The 8,545-nt window shown below is 42.8% G+C and overlaps 1 long non-coding RNA gene across 1 annotated transcript; it reads left to right on the forward strand.

Annotated features, from left to right (window-relative positions):
- The first annotated feature begins 7,444 nt into the window (after positions 1-7,444).
- LOC144093920 (uncharacterized) lies at positions 7,445-7,791 on the forward strand. The gene is made up of 2 exons (XR_013306354.1): positions 7,445-7,590; positions 7,698-7,791. It is a non-coding gene; the product is annotated as an uncharacterized LOC144093920 (long non-coding RNA).
- The last annotated feature ends 754 nt before the right edge of the window (positions 7,792-8,545 follow it).

Here is an 8,545-nt window from a genome sequence, read left to right on the forward strand (position 1 = left end):
TTCAAAACACAATTCTTTACCATCCGTATTTCTGTATTTTTTCAGACGAAGGAGCTGCAAGACGGCTAGCTTCGGCAGAGAGAAGACAAGGAATATTTTTGTTTTAAAAATTCAGCGACCACTTGAGAGTCGGCACTTCTCTTATTCTTCATACGATGCATCGTGGCGTCAAAGACACCATGGCAAACCTGGGCCAGAAGAACGGTAATAGATTCCCTTTGTTATATTTTCCAACATTGCATTTACATGTGTCCAAAGAGACATTCCAAAACACAATCGGAACCATCCGTTTTTCTGTACTGTTTGCAGAGGCGCAGGAGCTGCAAGGCGGCTAGCTTCGGCAGACAGAAGACATGGAATAATTCTGTTTAAAAAAATCAGCAACCAGTTGACAGTCGGCACTTCTGTTGTTCTTCATGCGACGCATCATGGCGTCAAGCAGACAACAGAAACTTCTTAGTCCGATCAATGGTAATAGATTCGCGTTCCTTTCTTTTGCAACATTGCATATACCAGTGCCCTTAAAGACATTCCAAAACACAATTCTTTACCATCCGTATTTCTGTATTTTTTTGCAGAGACCAAGGAGCTGCGAGACGGCTAGCTTCGGCAGAGAGAAGACAAGGAATATTTTCGTTTTAAAAATTCAGCGACCATTTGAGAATCGGCACTTCTGTTGTTCTTCATGCGACGGATTATGGCGTCAAGCAGACCCAGGAAAATCATGGTCCCGAAGAATGGTAATTCATTCCTTTTGCTATATTTTCCAACATTGCATTTACTAGTGCCCTTAGAGATTATTCCAAAACACAACACTGAACCATTTGTTTTTCTACATTGTTTGCAGAGACGCAAGGGCTGCAAGGCGGCACTTCGGCAGACAGAAGACATGAAATATTTTTGTTAAAAAAATTCAATGAATAAACCCTGTTGAATGTGTAGTGCTCGTCCTGTTCCCTTCCTCGTCCGTGTTGCCAGTTTGCGCACTTATGTATTTCACGAATATGCACCAACAAGCCCAGTTGCAAGTACTTCTGAGCACTTGGAAGTCGGCACTTCGGTTGTTCTTCATGTGACGCATCATAATCTCAAACACACCCAGGAAAACCTGGGCCAGACGAATGGTACTTGATTCCTTTTGCTTTATTTTCCAACATTGCATTTACCACTGCCCTTAGAGAATATTTCAAAACACAACACTGAACCATTTGTTTTTCTTCATTGTTTGCAGAGACGCAGGGGCTGCAAGGCGGCTAGCTTCAGCAGACAGAAGACATGAAATATTTTGGTTTAAAAAATTCAGTGAGCACTTGAGAGTCGGCACTTCTGTTGTTCTTCATGCGACGCATCATGGCGTCAAAGACACCCAGGAAAACCTGGGCCAGATGACAGGTAAGAGATTCTCTTTGCTATATTTTTCAATATTGCATTTACATGTGTCCTAAGAGACATTCCAAAACAAAATCGGAACCATCCGTTTTTCTGTACTGTTTGCAGAAACGCAGGAGCTGCAAGGCGGCTAGCTTCGGCAGAGAGAAGAGAATGAATATTTTTGTTCCAAAAATTCAGTGAGCACTTGAGAGTCGGCACTTCTGTTGTCCTTCATGCAACGCATCATGGCGTCAAGCAGACTCAGGAAAATCCTGAGCCCGAACAATGGTAATAGATTCGCGGTGCTTTATTTTGCAACATTGCACTTTCCAGTGCCCTTAGAGACATTCCAAAACAATTCTTTACCATTAGTATTTCTGTATTTTTTTGCAGAGACGAAGGAGCTGCAAGACGGCTAGCGTCGGCAGAGAGAAGGCAAGGAATATTTTTGCTTTAAAAATTCAGTCACCACTTGAGAGTCGGCACTTCTTTTGTTCTTCATGAAACAGATCATGGCGTCAAAGACATCAAGGAAAATCTGTGCCAGAAGAACGGTAATAGATTCCCTTTGCTATATTTTCCAACGTTGAATTTACATGTGTCCAAAGAGACATTCCAAAATACGATCTGAACCATCCGATTTTCTGAATTGTTTGCAGAGACGTAGGAGCAGCAAAGCGGTTAGCTTCGGCAGAGAGAAGATAAGGAATATTTTTGCTTTAAAAATTCAGCGGCCACATGAGAGTCGGCACTTCTGTTGTTTTTGATACGACGCATCGTGGCGTCAAAGACACCAAGGGAAACCTGGGCCAGAAGAACGGTAATCGATTCGTGTTGCTTTATTTTGACACATTGCATTTTCCAATGCCTTTAGGTGCATTCCAAAACACAATTCTGAACTAACCGCTTTTCTGTATTTTTTGCAGAGACGAAGGAGCTGCAAGGCGGCTAGCTTCGGCAGATACAAGACATGGAATATTTTTGTTTAAAAAATTCAGCGACCACTTGAGAGTCGCCACTTCTGTTCTTCATGGGACGCATCATGGCGTCAAAGACACCCATCAAAACCTGGGCCAGAAAAAAGGTAAGAGATTCCCTTTGCTACATTTTTCAACATTGCATTTACATGTGTCCTAAGAGACATTCCAAAACACAATCGGAACCATCCGTTTTTCTTTACTGTTTGCAGAGACGCAGGAGCTGCAAGGCGGCTAGCTTCGGCAGAGAGAAGACATAGGATATTTTTGTTCTAAAATTCAGAGAGCACTTGAATGTTGCCACTTCTGTTGTTCTTCATGCGACGAATCATGGCGTCAAAGACGCCCCGGAAAACCTGGGCCAGAAGAAAGGTAATAGATTATCTTTGCTATATTTCCCAGCATTGCATTTACGTGTGTCCTAATAGACATTCCAAAACACAATCTGAGCCACCCGTTTTTCTGTATTGTTTGCAGAGACGAAGGGGCTGCTGGCCGGCTAGCTGCGACAGACAGAAGACATGGAATATTTTTGTTTAAAAACACAGCGACCACTTGAGAGTCGGGACTTCTGTTGTTCTACATGCCACGCATCATGGCGTCAAAGACAATAAGGAAAACCTGCGCCAGAAGAACGGTAATAGATTTTCTTTGCTATATTTTCCAACGTTGAATTTACATGTGTCCAAAGAGACATTCAGTAACAAGATCTGAACCGTCCGATTTTCTGTATTGTTTGCAGAAGCGTAGGAGCAGCAAGGCAGCTTGCTTCAGCAGAAAGAAGACATGGATTAACTTTGTTTAAAAAAATTCAGCAACCAGTTTACAGTCGGCACTTCTGTTGTTCTTCATGCGACGCATCATGGCGTCAGAGACACCCAGGTAAACCTGGGCCTGAAGAAAGGTAATAGATTCTCTTTGCTATATTTCCCAGCATTACATTTACATGTGTCCTAATAGACATTCCAAAACACAATCCGAACCACCCGTTTTTCTGTATTGTTTGCAGAGACGAAGGAGCTGCAAGGCAGCTAGCATCGGCAGAAAGAAGAAATGGATTAACTTTGTTTAAAAAAATTCAACAACCAGTTTACAGTCGGCACTACTGTTGTTCTTTATGCGACGCATCATGGCGTCAAGCAGACACAGGAAAAACCTGGGTCCGAACAATGGTAATAGATTCGCGTTCTTTTCTTTTGCAACATTGCATATACCAGTGCCGTTAGAGACGTTCCAAAACACAATTCTGAACCATACGTTTTTCTGTATTGTTTGCAGAGACGCTGGAGCTGCGAGGCGGCTAGCTTCGGAAGACAGAAGACATGGAATTATTTTGTTTAAAAAGATTCAACAACCACTTGATTGTCGGCACTTCTGTTGTTCTTCATGCGACGCATCATAGCGTCAAGCAGACCCAGGAAAATCCTGAGCCCGAACAATGGTAATAGATTCGCGGTGCTTTATTTTGAAACCTTGCACTTTCAAGTGCCCTTAGAGACATTCCAAAACACAATTCTTTACCATCCGTATTTCTGTATTTTTTCAGACGATGGAGCTGCAAGACGGCTAGCTTCGGCAGAGAGAAGACAAGGAATATTTTTGTTTCAAAAATTCAGCGACCACTTGAGAGTCGCCACTTCTGTTGCTCTTCATACGACGCATCGTGGCGTCAAAGACACCAAGGAAAACCTGGGCCAGAAGAACGGTAATAGATTCCCATTGCTATATTTTCTAACATTGCATTTTGATGTGTCCAAAGAGAGATTTCAAAACAATCTGAAACATCCGTTTTTCTGTATTGTTTGCAGACACGAAGGAGCTGCTGGCCGGCCAGCTGCGGCAGACAGAAGACGTGATATTTTTGTTTAAAAATTCTTCGACCACTTGAGAGTCGACACTTCTGTCGTTCTTCATAGGACGCATCATGGCGTCAAAGACACCCAGGAAATCCTGGGCCGGATAAAAGGTAAGAGATTCCCTTTGCTACATTTTTCAACATTGCATTTACATGTGTCCTAAGAGACATTCCAAAACACAATCGGAACCATCCGTCTTTCTGTACTGTTTGCAGAGGCGCAGGAGCTGCAAGGCGGCTAGCTTCGGCATACAGAAGACATGGAATAATTTTGTTTAAAAATTTAAGCAACCCTTTGACAGTCGGCACTTGTGTTGTTCTTCATGCGACGCATCATGGTGTCAAGCAGCCCCAGGAAAAACCACAGTCCGAACAATGTTATTAGATTCGCGTTGCTTTCTTTTGCAGCATTGCATTTTCCAGTGCCCTTAGAGACATTCGAAAACACAATTCTTTACCATCCGTATGTCTGTATTTTTTGCAGAGACCAAGGAGCTGCAAGATGGCTAGCTTCGGCAGAGAGAAGACAAGGAATATTTTTGTTTAAAAAATTCAGCGACCACTTGAGAGTCGGCACTTCTGTTGTTCTTCATGGGACGCATCATGGCGTCAAGCAGACACAGGAAAAACCCGAGTCCGAACAATGGTAATAGATTCGCATTCCTTTCTTTTGCAACATTGCATATACCAGTGCCCTTAGAGACGTTCCAAAACACAATTCTGAATCATACGTTTTTCTGAATTGTTTGCAGAGACGCTGGAGCTGCGAGGCGGCTAGCTTCGGCAGAGAGAAGACATCGAATATTTTTGTTCTAAAAATTCAGAGAGCACTTGAATGTTGCCACTTCTGTTGTTCTTCATGCGACGCATCATGGCGTCAAAGACGCCCCGGAAAACCTGGGCCAGAAGAAAGGTAATAGATTCTCTTTGCTATATTTCCGAGCATTGCATTTACGTGTGTCCTAATAGACATTCCAAAACACAATCTGAGCCACACGTTTTTCTGTTTTGTTTGCAGAGACGAAGGAGCTGCTGGCCGGCCAGCTGCGACAGACAGAACACATGGAATATTTTTGTTTAAAAATACAGCGACCACTTGAGAGTCGGGACTTCTGTTGTTCTTCATGCGACGCATCATGGCGTCAAAGACACCAAGGAAAAGCTGTGCCAGAAGAACGGTAATAGATTTTCTTTGCTATATTTTCCAACGTAAAATTTACATGTGTCCAAAGATACATTCCAAAACAAGATCTGAACCATCCGATTTTCTGTATTGTTTGCAGAGACGTAGGAGCAGCAAGGCAGCTAGCTTCGACAGAAAGAAGACATGGATTAACCTTGTTTAAAAAAATTCAACAACCAGTTTACAGTCGGCACTACTGTTGTTCTTCATGCGACACATCATGGCGTCAAGCAGACAGGAAAAACCTGGGTCCGAACAATGGTAATAGATTCGCGTTCTTTTCTTTTGCAACATTGCATATACCAGTGCCGTTAGAGACGTTCCAAAACACAATTCTGAACCATACGTTTTTCTGTATTGTTTGCAGAGACGCTGGAGCTGCGAGGCGGCTAGCTTCGGAAGACAGAAGACATGGAATTATTTTGTTTGAAAAGATTCAACAACCACTTGATTGTCGGCACTTCTGTTGTTCTTCATGCGACGCATCATAGCGTCAAGCAGACCCAGGAAAATCCTGAGCCCGAACAATGGTAATAGATTCGCGTTGCTTTCTTTTGCAGCATTGCATTTTCCAGTGTCCTTAGAGACATTCGAAAACACAATTCTTTACCATCCGTATGTCTGTATTTTTTACAGAGACGAAGGAGCTGCAAGATGGCTAGCTTCGGCAGAGAGAAGACAAGGAATATTTTTGTTTAAAAAATTCAGCGACCACTTGAGATTCGGCACTTCTGTTGTTCTTCATGGGACGCATCATGGCATCAAAGACACCTAGGAAAACCTGGCCCGGAAAAAAGGTAAGAGATTCCATTTGCTATATTTTTCAACATTGCATTTACATGTGTCCTAAGAGACATTCCAAAACACAATCGGAACCAACCGTTATTCTGTACTGTTTGCAGAGGCGCAGGAGCTGCAAGGAGGCTAGCTTCGGCAGAGAGAAGACAGAATATTTTTGTTCTAAAAATTCAACAACCAGTTTACAGTCGGCACTTCTGTTGTTCTTCATGCGACGCATCATGGCATCAAGCAGACACAGGAAAAACCTGAGTCCGAACAATGGTAATAGATTCGCATTCCTTTCTTTTGCAACATTGCATATACCAGTGCCCTTAGAGACGTTCCAAAACACAATTCTGAATCATACGTTTTTCTGAATTGTTTGCAGAGACGCTGGAGGGTCGAGGCGGCTAGCTTCCAAAACACAATTCTGAATCATACGTTTTTCTGTATAGTTTGCAGAGACGCTGGAGCTGCGAGGCGGCTAGCTTCGGAAGACAGAAGACATGGAATTATTTTGTTTAAAAAAATTCAACAACCAGTTGATAGTCGGCACTTCTGTTGTTCTTCATGCGACGCATCATGGCGTCAAGCAGACACAGAAAAATCCTGAGCCCGAACAATGGTAATAGATCCGCGGTGCATTATTTTGAAACCTTGCACTTTCAAGTGCGCTTAGAGACATTTCAAAACACAATTCTTTACCATCCGTATTTCTGTATTTTTTCAGACGAAGGAGCTGCAAGGCGGCTAGCTTCGACAGAGAGAAGACAAGGAATATTTTTGTTTTAAACATTCAGCGACCACTTGAGAGTCGGCACTTCTCTTATTCTTCATACGATGCATCGTGGCGTCAAAGACACCATGGAAAACCTGGGCCAGAAGAACGGTAATAGATTCCCTTTGCTATATTTTCCAACATTGCATTTACATGTGTCCAAAGAGATTTCAAAACACAATCTGAACCATCCGTTTTTCTGTATTGTTTGCAGAGGCGCAGGAGCTGCAAGGCGGCTAGCTTCGGCAGACAGAAGACATGGAATAATTCTGTTTAAAAAATTCAGCAACCAGTTGACAGTCGGCACTTCTGTTGTTCTTCATGCGACGCATCATGGCGTCAAGCAGACAACGAAAAATTCTTAGTCGGAACAATGGTATTAGATTCGCGTTGCTTTCTTTTGCAGCATTGCATATACCAGTGCCCTTAAAGACATTCCAAAACACAATTCTTTACCATCCGTATTTCTGTATTTTTTTCGCAGAGACCAAGGAGCTGCGAGACGGCTAGTTTCGGCAGAAAGAAGACAAGGAATATTTTTGTTTTAAAAACTCAGCGACCATTTGAGAATCGGCACTTCTGTTGTTCTTCATGCGACGGATTATGGCGTCAAGCAGACCCAGGAAAATCATGGTCCCGAAGAATGGTAATTCATTCCTTTTGCTATATTTTCCAACATTGCATTTACTAGTGCCCTTAGAGATAATTCCAAAACACAACACTGAACCATTTGTTTTTCTACATTGTTTGCAGAGACGCAGGGGCTGCAAGGCGGCACTTCGGCAGATAGAAGACATGAAATATTTTTGTTAAAAAAATTCAATGAATAAACCCTGTTGAATGTGTAGTGCTCGTCCTGTTCCCTTCCTCGTCCGTGTTGCCAGTTTGCGCACTTATGTATTTCACGAATATGCACCAACAAGCACAGTTGCAAGTACTTCTGAGCACTTGGAAGTCGGCACTTCGGTTGTTCTTCATGCGACGCATCATAATCTTAAACACACCCAGGAAAACCTGGGCCAGAAGAATGGTACTTGATTCGTTTTGCTTTATTTTCCAACATTGCATTTACCACTGCCCTTAGAGAATATTTCAAAACACAACACTGAACCATTTGTTTTTCTTCATTGTTTGCAGAGACGCAGGGGCTGCAAGGCGGCCAGCTTCAGCAGACAGAAGACATGAAATATTTTGGTTTAAAAAATTCAGTGAGCACTTGAGAGTCGGCACTTCTGTTGTTCTTCATGCGACGCATCATGGCGTCAAAGACACCCAGGAAAACCTGGGCCAGATGACAGGTAAGAGATTCTCTTTGCTATATTTTTCAAGATTGCATTTACATGTGTCCTAAGAGACATTCCAAAACACAATCGGAACCATCCGTTTTTCTGTACTGTTTGCAGAAACGCAGGAGCTGCATGGCGGCTAGCTTCGGCAGAGAGAAGAGAATGAATATTTTTGTTCCAAAAATTCAGTGAGCACTTGAGAGTCGGCACTTCTGTTGTCCTTCATGCAACGCATCATGGCGTCAAGCAGACCCAGGAAAATCCTGAGCCGGAACAATGGTAATATATTCGCGGTGCTTTATTTTGCAACATTGC

The sequence above is a fragment of the Amblyomma americanum genome, chromosome 1, assembly GCF_052857255.1.
Source record: "Amblyomma americanum isolate KBUSLIRL-KWMA chromosome 1, ASM5285725v1, whole genome shotgun sequence".
Lineage (NCBI taxonomy): Eukaryota > Metazoa > Arthropoda > Arachnida > Ixodida > Ixodidae > Amblyomma > Amblyomma americanum.